General features: G+C 35.6%; 1 long non-coding RNA gene across 5 annotated transcripts in view; it reads left to right on the forward strand.

Annotated features, from left to right (window-relative positions):
- LOC141568473 (uncharacterized) overlaps positions 1 to 12028 on the forward strand; it is a 36675-nt gene that overhangs the window by 9726 nt on the left and 14921 nt on the right. For 3 of the 5 annotated variants that reach the window (XR_016021687.1, XR_016021688.1, XR_012491615.2), the window contains one exon: positions 1218 to 8056. The exons of the other annotated variants lie outside the window; for them this stretch is intronic. This is a non-coding gene — a long non-coding RNA (uncharacterized LOC141568473). Of the gene's footprint in view, positions 1 to 1217; positions 8057 to 12028 lie in introns of those variants that run through there. 5 annotated transcript variants of the gene reach the window in all.

Genomic DNA, 12028 nt, shown 5'->3' on the forward strand with positions numbered 1-12028 from the left:
ATACCTATTTTGAAAGATCATTTTAAAGGTTAATTAAAATAACATGTAAAGCTATCAATCACAGGAAACCACTCAATAATGTGAGTTCTTTTTCTTTTGTGCCCTCTAGGTAGCTAACTCACAGTGAGGACGTGGTCAAAATTAATAACAAAAATGTTTGTAACAATTTAAATTTTTAACATTTCTTAGAAAAGAAGTTGCTCGGTCTTCCTAGAGCAAAAGTGCACACAAGAAATTAGAGAGTAATAGAGTTGACAATGTAGGTTGGTGCAAGACTGAGGAAAAACTTGTCAAGCAATGGATTATTTTTCTCACTGAACCTGAAATAAGACATGCTGAAACACTTGACTTGAGAGTCATGCGACCTGTTACTTTCTTTTTAATTTGTCCCCATTGTAACATGTGGGAAATAACCAGAGTGGAAGGAGAGTAGGTGCTAGATATTTGCATGAGCATGGACTTGGTATCAGAAGGCTGGGCTGGCCTTGACAATGAATAGCTGAGCAATCCTTGGCAAATCCCTTTACCTCTTGGAGCCTCTGTTTTCTCACCTGTAAAATAGAACTAATCATTCCCTTCCCCTGGAATTTCTTTGAGGATTAAATGCGATTAAATATATAAAATTAATGTATAAGCTATGAAGTACCAAATGAATGTAAAAGATTAAAAATGACATATGTGTTTTAGTTCATAGGTTATAGTATTATTTGAGTTAGATTTGGTGAGATGTACCATATGGTTTGTACCTCTCCACATAAAAAAAGAAAAATCAAGATGCAGATCTGTGTTTATGGAGGAATGGCAGTTTCTCAATAAAGTAATGGTAGGGCTGACTCTGCGTTAGAGGAGGGCTGCAGCTAAAACACAGAAACAAATGCAGTGATCCCTGTAGGATGGCCTCATTCAACCGTTATTTAGTTATTTGTCCTCTTCTTTTTTTGGTCTCAGGGCTGGCAGATTTCAAAAGCAGGCTGAAATTCCATAAAACAAAATAATGTAATTTGACTGTTTACTAAATATATAAGACAACACTGACTACTGGAAAAAAAGTAATAGCATTACATCAAGTTAAACTAAATCCAGTAGGCAGAAAATTCAATAAAATGTTGCAAAACAAAAGCACGTATTTTGATTTGAGCCTAAGGACCGACAAGGGAATGGTAGCAAACAAGTCCCCATGTGGAAATGTTGTCTTTGTCTTGTGTTTCTATATTCAGGTACGGAAACAGTTGACAGAAGCACCCTCGCCGGCTGTGCTGCTGGGATGTTGGATACACATTGGTAATTAGGCCCCAAATCTTGTATGGCTTTAAGGAGCAAAGATAATTCAATTCACATTCAGAAATCAGCCATCTGAAAGCATCCACAAATTGTAAATAGAATTAAGAAACATTTACCAGTAATATATTGTTTATAGTTCATCATTTAGGGGACATTCAGCATGGGCTTTCTCATTGCAAAAAAAGATCATGTTTCTTTGGTAACAATAAGAAAGACAAAAACAGTATTGTATAAAGAAATGAACTTACAAATATCTCAGTTGTAAGGTCTGTTGTGTACACAGAATATTTAGAGGACAACTCAGCTAAGTTAACATCACTACCCTTCTTTTTACTGAAAATGAACCTGGAGCATAAGAACAAAACGTTTACTCCAAAGACTAGGTGTTATTGTATATTTTAATTATTTCGGGTTTGTATTTAAGCCTTCACACTTGGCAGTCTTCCCACTTAAGGTAAAAAAAAACCAAGAAGAAGAAAAAAAACTGAACCACATATCACTTTTAATTAAAATTCTAGTATCAAACGATATTGACCAGTCTCCCTTGATAAAATCAGGCCCAATGGGGCATTTGTCTTTACAGTTAATGATTAGTTTCATGGTGTTTCAGTCTATTTTTTAATATTTGGCTATGTAGTGCTTGATTAGGTGGTATGACTTAATTATTTCTAAGTTATACCATAACATAAAAATAAACAAGTACCCACATAAGAGGTTCAGCCTCCTTATTGGAATAGGTAAGGAAGATCCTGTCTTAATAATTTGATATGCCAATTAGTTGAAGGACTCTTTTAACAGATCAGATGTATATAAGTTAAGTTTGAAGCTTTATTTGTAGTTGAAACTATAAGGGAAAAATCAACCTTGAACTTCTTAGGTCTTCAACAGGTATCTCTTATTCAATAGGTATGTCTTATTTTAAGAATACATGCTAACATCCTGAAAGCTTTAGAGACAAATGAAACAAAAACCAGGTTTTCATTAGACTTGTAACTAGCTACATGTCTTCATATTTCTGAGTAAAAACTATTTTACACCTGGAATTCTATGGTTGGCTAAATTGTCAATAAAATCTGAGGGAAAATTAAAGTGATTTTTAGACTTACAAGAACTCAAAATATTTTCTTCTTATCCATTGTTTTGAAAATACTCTAAGTAGTTTAGTTTATTTTTTCCATATTGTAATTTTTATTGTAGTAAAATATACATAACATAAATTTTACGATTTTAACCATTTCTAAGTGTACAGTTGAGTGGCACTAAGTACATACAATTATTGTACAATCATCACTATTATCCATCTCCAGAAATGTTTCCTCATCCCAAACTGAAGTGCTGCACACATGAAACGCATTACTCCCTTCCTTTTGACCCTGATAACTATTCTACTTTCTGTCTCTGTGGATTTGACCATTCTAGGTACCTCAGAGATGTGAAATCACATAATATTTGGCCTATGTCAACATTATTTCCCTTGTTTTTCATCCATGTTGTATCATGTACCAAAATTTCATTTCTTTTTATGGCTGAATACTATTCCATTGTATGTATATACCACATTTTGTTTATCCATTCATCTGTCAATGGACACTTGGGTTGTTTGTACCTCTTGGCTATTGTGAATAATGCTGCTGCAAACAGGGGCGTACAGATATCTGTTTGAGTCCTTGCTTTCAATGCTTTTTGGTACTACCCAGAAGCAGAATTTCTGGATCATACGGTAATTCTATATTTAATTTTTGGAGGAACTGCCTTACTGTTTTCAACAACAGCTACACCATTTTTCATTTACTCTCTACACCAGCAGCCACAAAGTTTCCAGTTTCTCCGCATCCTTGCTAGCGTGTTATTTTCTGCTTTGTTTTTTATAATAGACATCCTAATGAGTGTGAAGTGGTATTACATTGTGGTTTTGATTTTCATTTCCCTAATGATTTGTGATGTTGAGCATTTTTTCATGTGCTACTTGGCCAATTATGTATTTTCTTTGGAGAAATGTCTATTCAAGTCCTTTGCCCATTTTTTAATTTTTGGTGGTGTTGTTGAGTTGTAGGAGTTTATATATTCTGGATATTAATACCTTATCAGATGATTTGTAAATATTTCATCCCTTTCTATGGGTTGCCTTTTCAATCTATGAATAGTGTCCTTTGTTGTTCTAAAGTCTTTGATTTTGATGAAGTCTAATTTATCTATTTTTCTTTTATTGCCCGTGTTTTTGGTGTTTTACTCAAGAGTTCATTTCCAAGTCAAATGTGATAAAGTTTTTCTGCATGTTGTCTTCTAATAATTTTGTAGTTTTAGCTCTGTGTTTAGGTCCATTTTGAATTTTTGTATATGGTGTAAGGTAAGGGTCCAACCTCATTCTTTGGCATGTGGATACCCAATTTTCTTAGCACCTTTGGTTGAAAAGACTATCTTTTCTCCACTGAGTGATCTTGGCACCCTTGTTAAAAATCATTTGACCATATATGTGAGGGTGTTTTTTTTTGGGGGGTGGCACTCTATTCTTTTCCATTGGTCTTTATGTCTGTTTGTATCATGCTCATCAATTCTTAAATAGTTACCTAAAGAAGCGTTTCTAGAAAAAAAAGACAAGATAGGCTTTAGGAGACAGAAGTGCCAGACCAGAAGAACAGTGATATACAATCCCCGAATGGGAGTTTTCCTGAGACCTAAAGCATAACCAGTTCAGATATGAGTAAAGGTCAGAGGTTTCCCAATGCAGATCTTAGGGCTGGAAGGAGATTTAGTTGATTAGATAGAATGAGAGTTTTGATAAGCTTGAGAATATAGTAAAGTATGTGATAGAGCAGGAAAAGGAGAATCCACTTGAACTTGACTGAAGGAATGTTTCCTTTGTCACAGCAGTCATGGCACTGGGTCTATAGAAGAATAAATGTAATCCAATCACACAACTGGCTCTGCAGGAAACATAATTTACATATTTATAATACTATAAACTTTGAATTGTTCACTGAACTTCCATTTTAAAAAATAACAAATCAGAGACTTAATTGTATTTCCAGAAAGAATGTAAAGGTTATCCCCAGTGATCATGTAAAATATAAGAAATTAGGAGATGGGGTTGGAGTTGAAGAGATGGAGACAAATCTGGTGTCTCAATGTCTTGATTTTTTCGATTGGAGATCAAAATACTGGCTATGGTTGTGGGGTAGGAAATAGAGGTTTAACAAGCTGTTTAAAACTACAGATGTATCCAATGGAAAACGTGTGAATAGTGATAAAATACGGGGCGGTGAGGAAAAGGGGAAAGTGAAATAGGGAGATACAGGTAAGGTAAACCCTCATCTATCAGCAGAAAGTCAGTCGACATTGTCCCAAAAAGCTGTAAAACCACCAATGCTAATGAGCCATGAGCACTCGTGAGCAAGTTAAGAGATTGATGAGATATCCAAAAGGAATGAGAAACAAACATTTTTAAAGTGTTTCCTCCAAAGAGAAAACCAGTGGGTTGGAAAGATGGACCAGCAGGCTTTTCATTACAAGCCCTTCTGTTTGATTTTCATGTCTTGTTTTGATAGTGTAAAATAAAATGTGAGATGCAATGCCAAATAAAAAAAGAAAATACGAGATCAGATTAAAATTCATAAATCAGAATAATTTAGGATACTGATTCGATGACAACATCTTAATTTACTAAAGATTCAGTGATGGGCATCTTTAAATAGCGAGGGTGCCATCTGCATTTCATTGTTAGTCCAAGATCATCAACGGCTTGATGAAGAAAGTCTTCAAGCTAAAATGATAGAAAGCAGGCAATGAAAGATTCATCTGAAAGGGTGTCTGAAATTAAAATGTAGATTATTTGGTGAAATGATGTTCTTTAAAAATTCAATTCATAAATAGCTTATGTGTAAGGTGAAGGCAATTAAAAATGCTGAGATTATGTCTGAGTATACAAATAGTGAAGGTTCACTGATCCAGAACCTGAGTATCTGACCCCTAAACCTATCCTGGAAAACACATCAGAATCAGGACACAAGCTACAAACTTCTTCCAAGACAAAACCTCCATGTCTCAGGATTTTACCAAGACAGTTTCCCAAACTCCTCCTGTTAGATATATTAAAAGATATCAATATTTATACACACAATCCTAAATTGGGGGTGGGAGGGGCTTAGCCAATCTATATGTACAGAACTTTTTAAAAAGTAGGTGGAAAAGGGAATGTAAGTAATAGGAGATACTTGACAGAAGCAAGAATGACTACTAAAAGCAAGGGAAGAGACGTTAAAAATAAACCCAAAACACTAAAGCACACACAGAGCTTTTTTAAAAACATAGCAGCTGGAGGCCATTTTTTTACTGACAAACCGCCCCCCACACCAAACCCCCCAGAGAGATGATGCAGCCCCAGCACTGCTGTAACTAATGACGAGTCGCCACCTATATGTTGATGACTCTCAAAGCTAGATTTCTAACTCAGACCATTCTTCTGTGCTCCAGACGTATTTACTCAACTACCCACTGAATGTCTCCAGCTGGGTTTTCTGCAGACAGTTCAATTCCTCATCCTCACCCTCTTCCGGATTTCCAATCTCAGTGGCACAACTCCTGAGCAGCAATCTACACTGTTCACAACTGCATGGTTTTATACACTTCCCTCTGCATGCACTGCCTTGCAGAGGCAAATGCCTGGCAAACACCTACTCATTTGCAAGACCCAAGAGTGGAAGCATCACATGCTGGATAAAGATTTCCAGTGGTTCCTGGGTCTCCAAGGGTATCCCATTGCCCTCTATGAAGACAGACATTTTTTGCAGTGCCTGCAACACTTATTACTCAAATCCCTTTACTAGACTGTAACCTCCTTCAAGGTATAATCTGTATCTTAATTGCCGTTGTCACTTAGGCGCAGGCCCTCACTATCTGCTCCATCAATGTTAACTCAGCAAATGAATGAGTTACATAGATGATATTAAGTTATTTTTATAAGAGCAAAAACTATTAACAAGCAATTTTCAGAGGAGAAAACACAAATGTCCAATAAACTTAGGAAAGATGCTCAAATTTATAATTTGTTAGGAAAATGAAAAAAAAACACACAAAACAATAATTTAGAATGCCAAAGATGGAAAAGACTGATAACTTCCAGTGCTGGCCAGAATACATGGAACTGGCATTCTCTTACATAATTGGTGGAACTATAAAATATTACAACTGTTAGTGCAAGCAATTTGGTAATTGTTATTAAAATGTAAAATGTATTTATTCTTTGACCCAGAAAGCTCACTGCTGGGAATTTATCTGACAGAAATAAAAGTGCAGCAATTACAGAATTGTTTTAGTAGTAATTTATCCTCAAACAAACAAACAAAAACACTCCTGGAAATCTAATCAATATGGGAATCAGTGGATAAAATTGATACATACAGTGGAAAATACTAAGAATGAAGTAAATCTGTGTGTGTTGACTTAAAAGAAATTGTCTACAATGAACTGAGTCAAAAAATAAGTTCCAGAATAATACTGTAAAAAATGTAAAATATGTATGTATATATTCTTACACAAGCAAAAGAAAAATAGGGAAAGATAACATTTCCAGAGGAATGGGATAGCAGATGAATATTGCTTTATATACTTATAAATTACTTTAGTTTTTAAAAATATTCTAAAATTAATAACTTTATGCAAAAGTAGAGAAAATATAACCGATACCTGTCTACCTATCACTTAGGTATATTAAAGGTCAAAATTTTGCCATTTGTTCCAGCTCTTTTTACAAAAGGAATAAAGTGTCATAGATAGAGCGAAAGCCATTTCACCCACGCCAGTGTTCCCATGCTTTCTTGCACTCTCCATTCCTTCTAGTACCTGATTTTATAATTTACCTGTGCATATATGCATTCATAAACCATTACTATCTCTTTTTCTGAGTTTAGGTTTACATACATGGCATCATTTTTACCTACCATTCTGCTGCTTGTTTTTTATACCCAACATTCCTTTGCTAGCATTATCCACGTTGATGTAGTTCATTCATTTTACTTTCCTATAACGTTCTGTTGTATAAACTTACCGCAATTTGTGTATTCTTCTATTGATGGAGATGACTGCATTGTATAAAAGATATCACATTATTTTTTCATAAGAGCAAAAAATGTTAGCAGTGTTGCTTGTACCTTCCTGTGTGCATGTGCCAGAGTCTCTCTAGGTTATGTAGCTAGAAGTCGGGTTGAAGGAGCACATTTGGAATTGACTAGATCATGGTTTTTTATTCCTCATCATTTTACTTCTCAACTGTTTTATTGTTATGGATTCTTGTCTTATTTCTTTAGTAATTATCCTTAAATTTTTAACATGCATGTTTGACTCTAAAGAGCTAACAATAATCAAAAGATCTGACTTCTTCTTGAACAAGAAGATGCCTCTTAGAACACTTGGTCACCAATTACACTTCTTCCTGTCTTCTACATTATGGCTATTAAATATTTCAGTTTCATCTTCTTTTTAAGTCCTCTCATTCCAAATTAGTCTTTACTCTTGTTTTTTTACAGGTAATGTTTATCTAGATTTACCCAGATGTTTTCTAATGCCTTGGTTTGTCCCTCGTTTGCATCTGCATGTTACATCCCTCTCTTTCCATGATCAATTTACTTATTTCTAAAATACATCTGTTAGTATTTTTAAAAATATTTACCTTAAAATGTATTTTTAATATAATTCTTAAATGATAGTTTAGATACTTTCAAAATTCAAGGATGACAGCTATTTTCTCTCAGTAGTTTGAATATATCCCCTTCTTTTTACCCTCTATTGTCATGAGAAGATAACTAGCAGCATAAATGAGTTTTGTTGATGACCTGCCTTTCATCTATGTATGATTTTTTAACAACATTATTGTTTTTTATGTTTCATACTTTCACTATGGTTTTTCCAGGTGAAAATTTATTTTTAATTCATCCTGACTAGACTAGGTATTTTTTCTTTAATTTGAGGGTTTCTATCTTACATAAGCTCTGAAAATTTATCAGTCACCATCTTTCTTAATACTCCCATAATTATACACTCTCCTTCTTGATTTTTTTCTTCCTTGTCTCTTAACAGCAGTTGCATATTTTCATCTATTTTTCTCACGGTGTTGCATGGTAATACATTTCCTTACTGATATTCTAATTCACTAATTCTCTCTGCTGCCTCAACTGCCGTCTAATTCATTCACTAAGTTTCCACTATCAAATAATTGAAATTTTCACGACTAGATAGTCTTCGTTATTCAAGAAAATGTTTTATTTTCTTATCATGTCCCAATTTTGTTTTTCTATAATGTTTCCATTTTAAAAAAATATATATCTAACATTCTAAATAAAACCACTTTTGTGACTTTATACATATGACTATTCTGAAACTAATCTGGCTCTTTTTACTTTCTGTCAACTCTTCCATAAAGTGGATCATTTCCTTGTGCATCTCATAATTTTAGAAGGTAAGTGTATCATCTGTGGGGATCATTTTCCTGGGAGAATCTTGTGTACTTTGGGCTGAAGCTTTCTGCAGAGTGGTTGTGCATTTGCTTCTGCCTGGTCCCACAGGTGTGTCCTCACATCTGTCAGAAATGTATATAATTGCTTATCTACACTTATTAGTGTTTATATCTATATACAAACATATATGGATATAAATATACCATGTTTCCCTGAAAATAAGACCGGGTCTTATATTAATGTTTGCTCCAAAAGACGCATCCGGGCTTATGTTCAGGGGATGTCATCCTGAAAAATCATGCTAGGGCTTATTTTCCGGTTAGGTCTTGTTTTGGGGGAAACACGGTATATGTTTATATGATTATGGTCCCTGTATATGTTTGGGAAAAGAGCATCAATGTAAGGAAGGGCCAGTCATTCCCACACTCCTTTATCTAATACACATCAATCAAATTTCCACACACTCCTACATTCTGGTTGTGTTCCTTACATTATGTACTTACAGGTTTTTTAAAAACTTAACTAAAGTCCTTAATTCATTCAGATTTCCTTAGTTTTTACTCAATGCGCCTTTTCTGTTCCAGGGTTCCATCCAGGATACCACATTACTTTTATGGGGCATGTCCTCTTAGGTTCCTATGACTGTGATGGTTTCTCAGATGTTCCTTATTTTTGATGATCTTGAAAGATTTGAGAAGTACTGGTCAGGTATTTTGTAGAATGTACCGCTATTGGGATTTTTCTGGTGTTTATTTATTTATTTTTCATGATTAGACCGGGATTATGGGTTTTGGGGAAGAAGACCCAAAAAGAGATGAAAGAAGACCCACAGAGGCAAAGTGCCATTGTCATCACATCATAATATCGACATGACTTATCACTGTTGATGTTGACTTGGTCACCTAACTTGAGGGCGTGTTTGTCAAGTTTTTCCCACTGTACAGCTGCTCTTTCCCCCCTTTTTCATACTGTACTCTTCAGAAGAAAGTCACTATTTGCAGCCTACATTTAAGGAAGAAGGAACTCCACTCCACCTTCTTGAGGCTGGAATAGTTACATAAATTACTGGAATTCTTCTGCAGAGGACATTGGTCTTTTCTCCCTAGTTATTCATTCATTCATTCATTCATTCATCATTTATTTATACCAATATAGACTCAGATATATATTTTATACTTTGGGTTATAAACAAATATTTTATTGATTTTATTTCTCAAATTGTTGTAGCTTTGACATTGGGAGCTGTTTCAACTGACTCCCGTGCCCCTTTGACATATCCCTGTCATTGCTAGTTTTTTTGTTTAGTGCTTTCTTACTTTCTGGAACTATAAGATGCTCCAGGCTCATCTTGTGTGTTTTCTGTTCCACTTATATAATCAGCCATTTCTCCAAGGATCTGTGGTTCCTTTTATTGGAGGACGGTATTAGAAATCAAGGTCTGGGTACCTGGTGTGCTTGTTGCTGCTAAGGTATTGTTAGTTCTAGGACCTCTCAGTTGGCAGAGCAAGGAAATACATATGTGCATATGAGTATATACATATATACATATATACACATGCACATATATATACATACATGACACATACATGTATATATATATGGTCTGAATTAAGTTCGCGAACTTTTTTGCAACACTGTTGCTAACCTTTTTTGATATCAGAGGGATCATTCATTATGAATTTGTACCAACTGGACAAACAGTTAACCAAGTTTACCATTTGGAAGTGCTGAAAACGCTGTATGAAAACGTTAGACGACCTGAACTTTTCACCAACAATTCATGGCTCTTGCATCACGACAATGCACCAGCTCACACGGCACTGTCTGTGAGGGAGTTTTGAGCCAGTCAACAAATAACTGTACTGGAACACCCTCCCTACTCACCTGATCTGGCCCCCAGTGACTTCTTTCTTTACCTAAAGACAAAGGAAATATTGAAAGGAAGACATTTTGATGACATTCAGGATATCAGAGTAATACGATGACAGCTCTGATGGCCATTCCAGAAAAAGAGTTCCAAAATTGCTTTGAAGGGTGGACTAGGCACTGGCATCGGTGCATAGCTTCCCAAGGGGAGTACTTCGAAGGTGACAATAGTGATATTCAGCAATGAGGGACGTAGCACTTTTTCTAGGATGAGTTCGCGAACTTCATTGCCTGACACGTGTGTGTGTGTATACACATAAATATATTTATATATCTATCTATATTTATATTAACCTAAACATGAGTTTCATATAGATGTCTCCAGTTCTAATCTATTATGTGAATCATTCCAGCCTTTTCCTCTTGCTTGTCGGTAACCTCCAACTCCTACAGTGAGAAACCTGGCTCCCAACTTCTGGCATCCATTTACTTAATTGTCCAATTCCAGTGTACGTGTATAGTGGTTTCAGTTTATAAGGTTTTACTAAAGAAAGTTGAAGCCAATTATTCATTCCTAAGTGCCATTGTGCACTGCCCAGAACAACAGCAATAAGTATTGATATACTATTAATTAGTGCTATTTGGAGAGTGTTAGGAAAATTAAAATCATCATCAAATATCTATCTTACCTGTAAATGGATTCTATTTGATTCTACTCACATTTGCAAAGAGGCATCCATATTGACAGGTACTGATGAAGGCATAAGTAGAGTGAAGGCACCCTTCAGAAAAAAGCACACATGGTATAGGCATTCACTGAGTGCTTACTGTGTGTCCAGCATTGTTCTGAGTACTGGGGAAACGGGAAACAAAAATGAGAAGGATCCATTTTAAGAGGAGGCACACAGGAAGGAGGCACAGAACTAGAGAGACATGCAGCCAGAGCCTGATTAAGTATTAAAATACTCGTATAAGCAAAGGGAAGGGAGAGTGTGCTTTGTCCTGGGGAGGAGAGAAAAGGCTTACAGAGCTGATGTTTGATCTGGGCCTTGAAAACAAGCCGGAATTCAACAGCAGCAAGAGAGGATCGTGGCCAAGGGAACAGCAGCCACAAAGGCACGGAGGCATGACAGTGCGTTCTGTTCTTAAAAAGTCCTCAGTAACCACTTCGTCTTCTCCTGACAGTATCCTGCTACCACTTAGTGACATTATTTCCTGGTAAGCCATGGATGTAAGTGATTCACAGAAGTTGATGCTTTGGAAACACAGTGACATTTATAACACATGCACTATCCCCAGTGTGGGAAAAACAGTGCAGAAGTGAGTTACTAAGAACAGCCTCAGAGAATTAGCTTAAAACAACAGACACAGAGATTATGTCTGAGGAAGCAATGGAATAATTAGGTTTTGTGATCTCTTGGGTCTAATGGAAC

This window comes from Rhinolophus sinicus, chromosome 7 (genome assembly GCF_057876585.1).
Source record: "Rhinolophus sinicus isolate RSI-liver-muscle chromosome 7, RSI-T2T, whole genome shotgun sequence".
Taxonomy (NCBI): domain Eukaryota; kingdom Metazoa; phylum Chordata; class Mammalia; order Chiroptera; family Rhinolophidae; genus Rhinolophus; species Rhinolophus sinicus.